Below are 12,168 nucleotides of genomic sequence, written 5' to 3'. Positions count from 1 at the left end.
AGCCCTTTCTTCTCTTAATTTCCGGTCATCGTCTTGCATCATCCTTGACTTGTTTAGATCTTCATTTGCATAGGCCAAGATATCTTGATCTGACATCTTAAGCTTTGGGCTAGTGGTTAGTCAATACGGAGTTCTGGGCCTTCATGAATCAAATTTTGGAAGTCTATTTCGTCCCCGAAAGTAAAACTATTTGTTATATATAATTGAAGGTGGCTTTAGGAATGCTTAAAATTTGGAAGGAAGGACTTCTTAGAGGCAAACAGATATTTGCTGCTTTTCTTTGGGTGGTTTGTTGAAATAGATGCGACTCTAGAGTTTTTTGGAAGAACTCACCAATAAAGGCCGGGTGGTTTCTTTTGCTTCCCTTATCATCAAAATAGAATTATAAAAGAAACAAGCGGGTTTTATTTCTTAAGTTGCCTTGGGTGGGTTGTTCAGTTCTCCTTTCACTATTGTATGGTTTGTTTGGTCTTATTTTGTTCTAGTTAAAATGCCCTCACGCATGACTTCCGCCATGCACTTGGAGCGAGAAATGAAATGAAAGACAGAGACCTAAGCAAAAAAAAAGAAGACAAAGTGGATATCACAGTGAAATTAATCAGGTAAATAGTTGAGTGACTACAAATTGGTTGATATCCTTCTTTTGTGGTGGTCCACCAATAGAGCACCCTGCAGAAGTCCTGATGATGAAAACATGAAGTTTCTGGCATAGCTCTTGCCTAACAGCACCATGGCGTTTTTGCTGCCGCTGCTGCTGTTGTGCTTTTTTTTTTTTTTGGAGTGGCCTCTTAATCGATCGGCTAAAAGTGCCATGTTCATCTCCTCCAGGGCTCTGAATTCAAAAACACTAAAGGCTACATTTACAACAATTCTAGTTACAAGGGAGCGTAGTTCCTTATTGGATCATTGCCCCTGCTTCCAATCAAAAAAAAAAAAATCATCGCCCCTGCCTTCCAAAGTGATCCATTTTTAGGTTTATTAATTTCTTTTGGAGTACATTCTGAGAGTGACGAGTACACATGTATTAAATAGATTCTACTGCATAGTGACAAATAATCTGACACCACAGAAACGAATTTTGTTGTTTTCTAGACCATGCTTCCATCAATTTTCAAATAAACAAGCTTCAATTTGCATTAACATCTCCAGACATTTCCAGGACTATCATCATAGATTATATTTCGTACGTCCAGATTCATATTAGCAGACTCAACTGAAGCATGTTATTTGAAATTTACATAGATTAACTACGGGAGTTTCTGGTACGTACCCAGCAAACCAAATAACTCTTACCGGAGTTATTCTGCTATATATTTCTGACACAACAAGTAATTATACAATCTATCAATTATAGCTTCAAAGTGATTGGGAGTTTCATCACCAGTCTGCACTTTCTTTGCTTTTTCGGACTCCCACACCTTTGGAGATATCACTCTTTGGGCAATTTAGTTCATTAGGTTTAAGTAAATATACGATAGCAGAGATGAGATGTCCTTACTGTTCATTTTTTTGAAAAAAAAATCCATATAGCCTATGCGCAGATCATTGACAATGATAGAGAACCCAGATCTGGTGAAATAATTTCCATCCACTGAGTCCAATAATATGGAGGCCCATAGCTAGAAGATCTCAAACCAGATTACTTTTTTTACAGTTTATTTCATAGTATGGTTTCAGCAACATTGCTACATCAATATGCTTCTGACAATTACAGCATATCTATTCATCAAAAGAAAGACAATTACAGCATATTTATATTTCTACCAAATGAAGGCATACTGTTCTTTACCAGCCAAAGGAGTAATAACTAGCATTATTTTTCTGAGTAATAAATCCAGCAATAATCCTTTAAGAAGGCTGATATGCATGCACCCTTTTAGTTCCATTTCTTTTAGGAAGAAGTTATTATAGAAGTCTGATATAATTCACTAGGGTACAGACTGAAGAAGAACGAAAAACTTTCAGGTCACACTAGGTGGCATGGTAAGGTATTCCAGATGAAGCATGTAGTATGCTTTTCAGCTGGTTCTGTTCTACAGTATCGCAGAACTCGGTTGACATGGCCCGAGTAGAATCCACCGAAGATTTTTCTTATGAAACGAGGCATAAATTAATATGAAAAGATGGTTTATAACGTATCCTCCTGTCTACAAAAATCTGACAAGAATTTCCTTCTCACAAAGTTTCCAAAGGTCTAATAGTGTGACAAAATAATAGATGGCATTGGCTACGCTATCAAGAGATAACCGTTCCCTCATCAAATTTCAAATTTTGGTGGCCCTCCCCTTAAAATCTTAGAACGAACTCAAATTGAAAATTTATCTGGTCACCAATCTCCTCACTGGATAGTTATGAAATTTAATTTCACCTCGAATTTTAATCGGCACTCTCATGTTTCATTATCCAACTTTGTGATTTTAGAGGAATAAAAAGATGAGATTCCAGAGGAGAAGAAAAAGGTAATTGTCCTTAAAACATGGTTTAATTGATCTGTTCTTAACTTCTTAGGGAGGCCATGCAATGAGGATTCATCATCGTCAATAAATTTGAGCAAAATATCGTCAATGGAGAAGATGAGGTCCTTAAATCCAAATATCTGATACTGTGGAAGTAGCGTAGATGCTAAATATAAGCAACTCAAATCTCCTCCTCCATTGCTCAAACAATTACCTTCCATTATGACCCATAGCATATCTTTTGCACACCATAAAATAATGCAAAAGAATTCAACGATGATAGAAATAACAGCATCAACCAGTGATAAAATCCAAAGTATGGAGATGGCATAAATCGCCAAAGTTGAGTTAAATAAGATGTCGAACAAGTAGTTCCTTGCAATTAAATTTCATTTTGGATACGGAAGGGAACATTCAACAGCGATGAGCATGTAGCAGCCAGCGACAAACAAACTTAATAGAGAGAAAGAGGCCAAAATAAATGTGAGCGTCAGTAAACATCTGTAAGGAGGCTTGAATGAAATCAGACACGGAGAAGTCGTGCCACGATAAATAACATAAATAGGAATAGGGGGAAGAACTGATGACACAGGTGATGCATGAGAGTGCCTCATTTAGTGATCAGCCGTCTTGGCCTATGTTATGCTCTTTTCTTTGTCCTACCTCTCCTCATTTACTTTCACATTTACCATCCCCAACCACCCACAATCCTGTCATCCGCTCTCTTATTTAATAAACTAGAATGAAGTTATTGTTGCTATCAGCTTCCTTTTGCTTTTTTTTTTTTTTCTGGGCCATCACTTCTATCCAGTTGATGAAAAATATGAATTTCTTATCTGAAAAAGAATAAAAGGGCCTTGTTCTCCATTTGTTCGGTTTAAGTATTCCTGCCGTTTATCAAGGTTCCTATCTTTTGGCGACAGTCATCGTGCATCCATGCTGATAGGCCTCTGTTTTGTTTGGCAGCGATCGATGTCATACGTAAGTATGAGAAGGGAGTAATTGAACCTTGCATTCCAACGGCTAGTTCACGAGCCTTATCACAGTTATTTCAATGCAAATCCTCTGCAAAATTCATGGCAGTTCCAACTTTCATATATCTATATCTACAATCATTCAAGCCCATACAGCAACAACGCTATAGCATATGCGTGACAATGAATACGCCATTATATAGTTATTACATGACTATAGAAAATACAGAAGTCTTCTGCAGAGCATGTACTCTCTCTCTCTCTCTCTGTGGTGTGCGCGCACACAAATGGAATGCTGTATATGCCGCGAAGTGGAAATTGAGTTATTGCTAGAAAACTACCTGTAACACAAAGGCAATCCAATTTTGGGCCACCATCTCTTATCATCAATAGGTGTGTACACTTAGGTCTACAAAATTTATTTACAGATAGAAGAAAATAAATATGCACCGAAGTCAAAAACATATACAGGAATTAAATCGGTACGTCACTATGTGACATATGGGTGTCTCTCTCTCGAACATGTATCAGCGATAGCATTGTATCATCTTTTCATGTAGGCTTCATTAATCTCTCTCTCTCTCTCTCTCTCTCTCTCTCTCTATATATATATATATATATATATATATATATATATAGGCTTCATTGATGCTTCCCTCGCAGGCATTGAATGGCTCCACGAAAGGGGTATGAAAGAGAGAGAAGACTCTAGCTTGGAGACACTGGCCATACGAATACAAATCACCATTCTTTTTTTTGAGGAAAAAATAGAAACACCATTTTGAAAATCCCTTCTTAAATGGGAGAAGCAGTGGGAGGGGATGGTGTGTTTATGGTCCTGGGGAATTGTACGTGTCTGAATGTCGGATCCTGGCGGCCCCCGCAACTTGATGGCAGGAAAGATTCCGGCTGCCTGAAACGTCACTCTCGCCCCGCGAGCCGTTGGGATTCGGGAAAACACCGGACGCATCCCCTCCATGCCATCTCCCACTTTCCGCCGCGATAAGCTCCGGTTTGGGCGCGGACGCTGTTTTCCTGCAGCCAACCATGACCCATTCCTCTCCATATTGCTATGGGGCACCGAATAGCCTCACAAACTCTTCTTCCAAGCTCATGCAAATGGCCGCGTGCAAACTCCTGATTCGATCAACCTCTTGTGCTCTCGCGCATGGCACCAACCCTCGATGAATCATGTACCAATCTCTCTCTGCCATGTCGCAGAAGGAACTTTGTGTCTCACTGGGCACCTCCTAAGGATGACTAATCCATGCATCTTGTGTCTCCTAGTTATCCACATGTTGTGTTACTGTTATACATGGGGAATGAGGTTGGTGGCCTATCCATCCAAACCCGGGCCAGCCCACTTATTTTTGACAAGGCATCATGTACTTGGTATTGAACTGTGAATGTGGTTGGAGGGACAAGGGGGGGGTGTAATGCAATCATGCCGGTCTTGCCTTTGCAATTAATTGAAGGGGAGAAGGCTTGTTTCTTTGGTGTGATGGGAGATGGAGAGACGTGCAGGGATCTCTGAGACCATCAGAGCCCGAATTTAAGCCTGCCTCAGGGGACAGTGGCGAGCGCTGCCCGGGCTCGAAACTGTTGGTGGGGGGCACGGAACATATGGCCGTTGTTGGGTCAGCCACTTGGACGTGGTAGGCCCGGGGCACCCACTAGCTAGGTTTGCAGTTCGGCTCACCCATTCAGCATTGTTTGGGCCGGGCTTCGTCAGAAGCCCAAGAAACATTTGTGCCTAAATTTAGGGTGATCGTTATCTCTCTAGGTGGGAGGCAGGCCATGCGCGCACTTCTAAATCACAAAGGAGTTTAGAAGTTTGCTATTACTGTTTGTAGCGTAAATAAGTGCGAGATGGATTTCTTCCATAATGTTTAGAAGTACAAACTATGCCATCGATCATGTGACCATGCATGATAAGATAGGATGTTCGATGTTCTTCTTGAGCTCTTTTATATGTTATAAACGCATCCTTTTGATTCATCCTTTGTTCATTTTGATTTGGAGAAATAATGTTTTTTAAGAAATAGTGAAATAGAGAAGGTACTAACTAATGTGCAGGTATCTTTATTGTCATGGAAATAGGAGAAAAATCTATGAATACCTGGGGGATAATAGCTGTTTTTTTACTAAGAACTTGCTCTTATATGCATCTCACATACCCCGTGCATGAAGCCAGCCTTGAATCCAATTAAAATATATGTGACTTGAGTACCATTTGTCTACGTAGCATACAGAAGGTACCGACGGTTTATGTTACTTGCCAAAGTATCCACGTTCATTGTTGGATCCAACAAGCCTGACGCTAAGAGTCTCTGATTGATGTGCACAGAAAAGTCCAGAGGCATCTCCCTAATTAAATAACGGGCGAAGCCAAGAAGTGTCTCTTGGAACCATTTATGCTAATAACAAAGCCGACAGCAATACCTGACGTGCAAAATTACATAGAAGAAATGCTACACTAAGTCACATTCTAATTGAATTGACATGATCTTTTTAATTTTAGAACGGCCTAACCAGGCAACAGCTGCCTTCTAAGGCCTTTCTCACCTTCCTGTCACGGCGGGATGCCAAGCTACTCGAGAGGGCGGAGCAAAGCGACCCACGACTTCAAGCGGAAGCCCTTATAGATGGACCAACGAATAGGCCCAAGGGCCACCAGTACATGCACAAGCCGAAAAAAAAACAATCCGTCGTGCGGATGTCGAAGTCGGCCCTCCGAAAGAAACGCATCTTCCGGGGAAGGACGCGTCTTCCTCGTCAAGAAACGTCTCGTCTTCTTCCTTGCCGAGCGATGTTGCCGGCCACCGATGCCGGAGAAGATCGGAGAAAACTCCATCAATCGCCGGCTCCGAAGTTCGGCCACCACCGCCGGAGCACATCAGAGGCACCAAAACCGTCGTTGCCGACCAGATCCAAGGTCTTTTGACCCCAACCCTCACCTCGCCCCGCGTGGGACCAAAGTTGCTATTCCCAACTCGCCTCCTAATCGGCGACCTTTTGCTCCGGGGTTTCGAGGACTCTCAAACTTCGGCATGTTGTACTTTCACAGGCCCAAATGATGTGATATCGGGTTTGGCCCAATCCTTACTAGGCTTGATCCTGAGCCGGCAAGCTCAATTATACCAAGATGGGCTTGGTCCTCATCGAGCTCATAATATTTGTTTTTGCACATATACCTATTAAAAATATTTTAGTTATTTTAACTTAAAATTGTTAATTTTTTAACGACGTTAAATAATGCGGGTGTATATATATATATATATATATGCAGAAATAAGGGAAAAAAAGAGGCTAGAATAGCAAAACAACTTTTTTGCCTGGATATACGTGCAAATATCAAGTTTGGAAGGGTATCCATCCAAAATTTGATATTTTGAAGGATATTCATGCAAAAATAACCTATTATTATTATTATTAATCTAGGGTTCACGGCCCGTTCAAATAAAGGAGATGGATAACGAAAACAAATGTTATTTAGCCATCCAAGTCCATTTATGCATACCAAAATTGCATTGACTTTTCCGTCGGGGCTTTGAAGGCGTGCTGATTACTTGTCTATGAGGCATGAATGGTTAGATTACGCATGGGTGGGTTTGATACCATGGGCCTGTTATTTAGCATGATGATGGCAAAGAGAGAGAGTTATAGGCAAGATTTGCTGGACATGCAGGCCAGCAGCTAGTTTGGCATGGTACAAATTTGTATTGTGCCGAGCTTAGCAGGGAGGGAGAGAGAATGAGAGAGAGAGAGGATCCTTACCGGTGATGTTGCAAGTAAGGGAGACATGCTCTGAGTGTGAGAAGGGGGTGGGAAGGTGCTTCGAGCTGATTGCATAGGTGAGTGGCAATCACTTGGGTTTCTCAAATGATCGACCCACGGAGGTGCAAAGACTTTTTAAGTAATTTTTTTAGTCAAATGGACTTTAATCGAATGGTGGACATCTTTTCAAATATTTAATCCAATGGATCCAAATCAATTGAGCGAACCACCCTGGTTTTTCTAGTTCCGTTTGGTACATCCCAAACCGGATGGTTCGCCCAACTTTAGTTATAGCTCTAAGCTCTCCATCTCTGGACCGTCCAACTGCATGTTCGTAGAATTGGCAAAGGTGAGCTTTGATTTTTTTTTCTGATGGAAGACAGTATTGAGTTTTAATAAATCAAAATGATCTGGTACTTGCGAATCTGCACATCAACTCAACTTCATCGAGGAAAGATATTGAACGAAGATCTTGACCGACTAAACTAGCATATAGGATACAACCCCATTTTCAATTGCTTGAGCTCACCAGCCCATAGCCCCTAATCATCACTGGATATATAAATTTCGCGCTTGTGCTTATTGTCGACATGCACTTCAAACCAAATAGCCATTGTTTAAGAACCACAGCAACAAAATACCAGCATAACATATTGTTGTGGTTGACATTTGGCCTGAGGGTGACCATGCCGGGGGAAGCCGAGGAGATGCCGGCGGGGACGGAGAAAGAGAGCTACCTCCTGTGCTTCGGAGTACCTGCACAAGTCTAGGCCGAGGGTTCCGGCGAAGGTCCTCCAATGGCTAAGTTAGCCGGGCCTTTTTGAGAAGAGGAGGAGCTTTTTGAGTGCCTTTGATGGCCTCTTGCGACTTAAGAATATTTGTAATAGCTTATCATGGCTTACCTAAGGCCTTTTCCTACCCTCTTTTTATAGAGTGGGGTTTACCTAAAATCTTGATCGATTCATGATCAGCTGGCCATCAGTTGGAGGCGGCGTACAACACGGAGATCAATCCCGTGGGCGGAGAATTTGGGAGTAGTCGAGGGAGCGCTTTAATGCATTGTGTGCGCACTCACTCCAATGCGTTACCTCGTGGTATGCGAGGGGCCAGTCATCAATACCTTACCCCCGAGGCAGCCGTCATAATAACTAGCTTTTAACATCGCGGTGTAGGAAGATTTGCTGAGGGAGCTCCTCGGTCTGCCACGTGGCACGATCTGGCCGCTCGGCCGCCTGGGCAAGGAATTCACGGGATCTTCGACAGGATCAAGATTGACAGGGCCGAGGTCGGCTCGGCCTTTAGTGGGGTCCGAGGTCGGCCCGGCCTCTGACTGGGGTCGGCTCAGCCTTTAGCGGGGCCCGAGGTCGGCTTGGCCGACCTCGAACCCCGCTGAAGGATCGTCCTATTTCAGCTTGGACCCAGACGAAGACGGAGCCGACCTCGGACCCCCTGAAGGCCGAGTCGACCTCAGCCCTCTCAACCTTGATCCCGTCAAAGATCCCGCAGATCCCATGTTCAGACGGCCGAGCGGCTAGATCGTGCCACATGGCAGACCCAGGAGTTCTCTCTGCAGATCTTCCTAGACCGCGGTGTTAAAAGCCAGTCATTATGACAGCCGCCTTGAGAGCAGGGCATTGATGATTGGCCCCTCGCATACCACCAGGTAACACCTCAGAGTGAGTGTGCACACAATGCATTAAAGAGCTCCCTCGAACACTTCCGCTTGAAATGATGTGGCGGACCCTCAGAACAAATCTGAAAAAATATCTCCAGAATTCTCCGCCTGTGGGATTGATCTCCGTGTTGTACGCCGCCTCCAACTGATGGCCAGCTGATCACGAATCGACCGAGATTTCAGATAACGGCTGAAACCTTCACCATATAAAAAGGAGGTTGGGAAAGACCCTCGGTAAGCCATGATAAGCTATTAAAAGCATTCTTAAGTTACAAGAGACCATCAAAGGCACTCAGAAAGCTCCTCCTCTGCTCAAAAAAGCCCGGCTAACCTAGCCATCGAAGGGCCTTCGCCGAAACCCCCGGCCAAGGCTTTGTGCAGGTACCCCGGAGCGCAGGAAGTAGCTCTTTTTTTCTGTCGCCGCCGGCATCTCCTCGGCTTCCTCTGGCGTGGTCATCCTCAGGCCAGATTTCAAGCACAACACATATCAATCAGGAGACCTTAATGCCAACCTAATATTTGATTATAACTTGCAATACCAGCCCAAGAATTAGCAATGACTCCCTCTGAACCTTTCCGTGCATTCACTCGCCAGTCGCCGCCTATCTCCGACACTGCTCTGGCTGAGGGTCCACCCCTACAAAAAGCACAAACAGCTGCATCCCTAATCACCACTCTCCCTCCCAATCTCTTCCCTTCATCACCCTCCATTATATTTCAAATGACCCCTTTCTATTTCTCCCTCTATACCAGATCGCTCTCGCTTACTTCGAGCCCCAAAGCCACCCTTCATCTTTTTGTTACGCATACGGTGGCCGCGCAAACAACAGCGGCACCGCTTTCATGACGCTGTTTCAACGTAGAGTTTCCGTGTACATCCCCAGTCGAGGTATGGCCTAGTATTGCTAATGAATGGCCCGTGAAGGACACTAGCATTGACCTCTCCACGAATCCTAGAGGCAAGATGACACTGGGGACTTTGCTCGACTAAGTTACATAACTGATATGCATCGGCATTGGGTGGTGCCCTATCGGCCGGTTGATTCAAAATATGCAGCGTATCAGAATGAGAACTGCACATTAACGTTGCATCCAAATGGTCAGGAGAGGTATAACCTACCAGTTACCTCCCAATAAATTAAAACGCTCAGGGATTTTGTATATTGTTGTGATCCTCGGCACCAACTTAAGAATTTCGACTTTGAGGAAACCTATACATTTTGAGCGCTAAGACAGGTCCATTATCGGAGAGTTTTCTCGATCGCATCGGGTGGTTGTTGGCCTGACGAAATCAAGCATGGAGTTCACGCTTGCTTATTGTCAACTTGTGCTTATTTTGCTACTGTAAGCCAACCAAATGGACGCTACTTTTAAGGAACAGAGCTATAAAATACCATATCACATTTCAACCAGGAATCTCAATAACGACACGCGATTCAAAAATAACTAATAAAGTAGCAGGTGCGATAGCAGCTTGGGAATCGTCAGGCCCTCCTATCCATCCATTCACGTGCCACCTCCGACGTTGCCCTGACTGAAGACCCTTCTTGTCCGAGAGAACGAGCTGCTGCATGACTAAGCTCCTCTGCCCTCTTCCGCAATCTCTTCCCTTCTTCCCCTTCCATCAAACGCTTAACTACACTCGCGATCTCATCCCTCTCTACTAGACCACTCTCGCTTGCTTTGGGCCTCAGCGCCACCTCCACATCCTCAGCGAGCATCGCTGCATTTATCCTTTGCTCCGCGAATAGCGGCCATGCAATTAACGGCACGCCTTTCATGATGCTTTCCAGCGTCGAGTTCCACCCGCAGTGCGATATAAACCCTCCGGTGGAGGCGTGGCCGAGCACCGCCACCTGAGGGGCCCATGAAGGGACCAAAAAGCCCACGCCCTCGGTCCTCTCCGGGAATCCCTCAGGCAAGAAGTCCAAGGGATTTTTATTCCCCTTGTCCCCCAAGTACGTGCCATTAACCTCACGTTCATGTGGGCTCTTCACCACCCACAGGAATCTCTGGCCGCTCCTCTCCAGACCCAAAGCCAGCTCCCTCGTCTGAGCGCATGTCAGCGTTCCCCCGCTCCCGAAGCAGACGTAGACAACGGACCCACGCGGCTGCCGGTCCAACCACCTCAAACACTCGTGCTCCTCATCCGGCGCGGTCCGGACCAGCGGACCAACCGGATAGACCGGAGGTATACCGTCAGCTTCGTTCAAACCTTTCACGGCCTCTGGCTCCAGATCCTCGAAGCTGTTCACCAGAATCCCCTTGGCTTCGTAAAATCGTTTTGTGACGCGGACAAACCACTTGTATACCTCGTTTCTCCGGTCCTGTATCGGTTCGAAGAGATCCTCCCCTCGGACCGGCACGCACCCGGACCCGGGCAGGCGGACCGGCTCGGGCAGGTCCCGGTATTCCCCTTGGAATGAGGCGTCCAGCGTAAGGATGTGGAAAGAAAGGGAGAGAGCCGTGCATGAGCAAGTGAAGTAGAGGTAGGCCGGGATGCGAAGCTCGGAGGCCACGTCCAAGGCGTCGATGCAGAAGGTATCGATGACGAGTGCCGCGAGAGGAGCAGACGAGGAAATAGAGCTCAGAAGGGAACGGAGGTGAGGAAAGTTGGCCTTTATAGTTTCGAAGACGCGGGTCTCCAGTTTGGTGGTGCCATTCGAGGAGTCCTCCGGCGGGAATTCGGGGAGGCAGACGGTGTCGACTTCGTCGGGCAGGTTGTTGAAGAGAGCCCGGTCGACGGCGGCGGAGGGTTCGGCGGGGTGGGTGATGAGGGTGATGGCGATGCGCTGGCGGAGGACGAGGTGACGGGCTAGCTCGGCGAAGGGAATGATGTGGCCCAGGCCGGGGCTAGAGAGGAGGGCAATGCGGGGAGGCCGGGGTTCTTCCATGGGGTAAACTGGACCTGGTCTTGCCTGGGGTTGGTTGGGGGTGGCGATCTATATGTTCACTATATATTAACCGGAGCGGATTGCTGTAGGAAACGAATGCAATTAAACTATTAATGGTTTTATTTTGTCGTCTTTGTAATTATGTGCGGGAAATTCGCAAATGAGCAGGCGTTTCTGACATGAGAAAAGATAAGCCATCCATCGCTTTTGCGACATCCATAGCATATTCAATATGCCATGAACAGAAGAAATTTAATGAGCAAGGATCTTTTCTTTTTTTATGATACGTGATAAGTATTTAAATATTTTTTTAGCATGATATATGTGAACCACCAAATGCCCATTAGTTTAGGCAACCAAGATGAGCAGACGAAGTGGAGGCTAAGAAACTG

The 12,168-nt window shown here is 45.2% G+C and overlaps 1 pseudogene; it reads right to left on the bottom strand.

Moving 5' to 3' along the window:
- Positions 1–10,266: 10,266 nt before the first annotated feature.
- On the bottom strand, positions 10,267–11,896 carry LOC120111609 (UDP-glycosyltransferase 72B1 pseudogene; annotated as a pseudogene).
- Positions 11,897–12,168: the final 272 nt, after the last annotated feature.

This window comes from Phoenix dactylifera, chromosome 5 (assembly GCF_051530095.1).
Source record: "Phoenix dactylifera cultivar Ajwa chromosome 5, Ajwa_hap1_PhDact_Kaust_v1.1, whole genome shotgun sequence".
NCBI lineage: Eukaryota > Viridiplantae > Streptophyta > Magnoliopsida > Arecales > Arecaceae > Phoenix > Phoenix dactylifera.
This window is presented reverse-complemented; position numbering and strand designations above follow the sequence as displayed.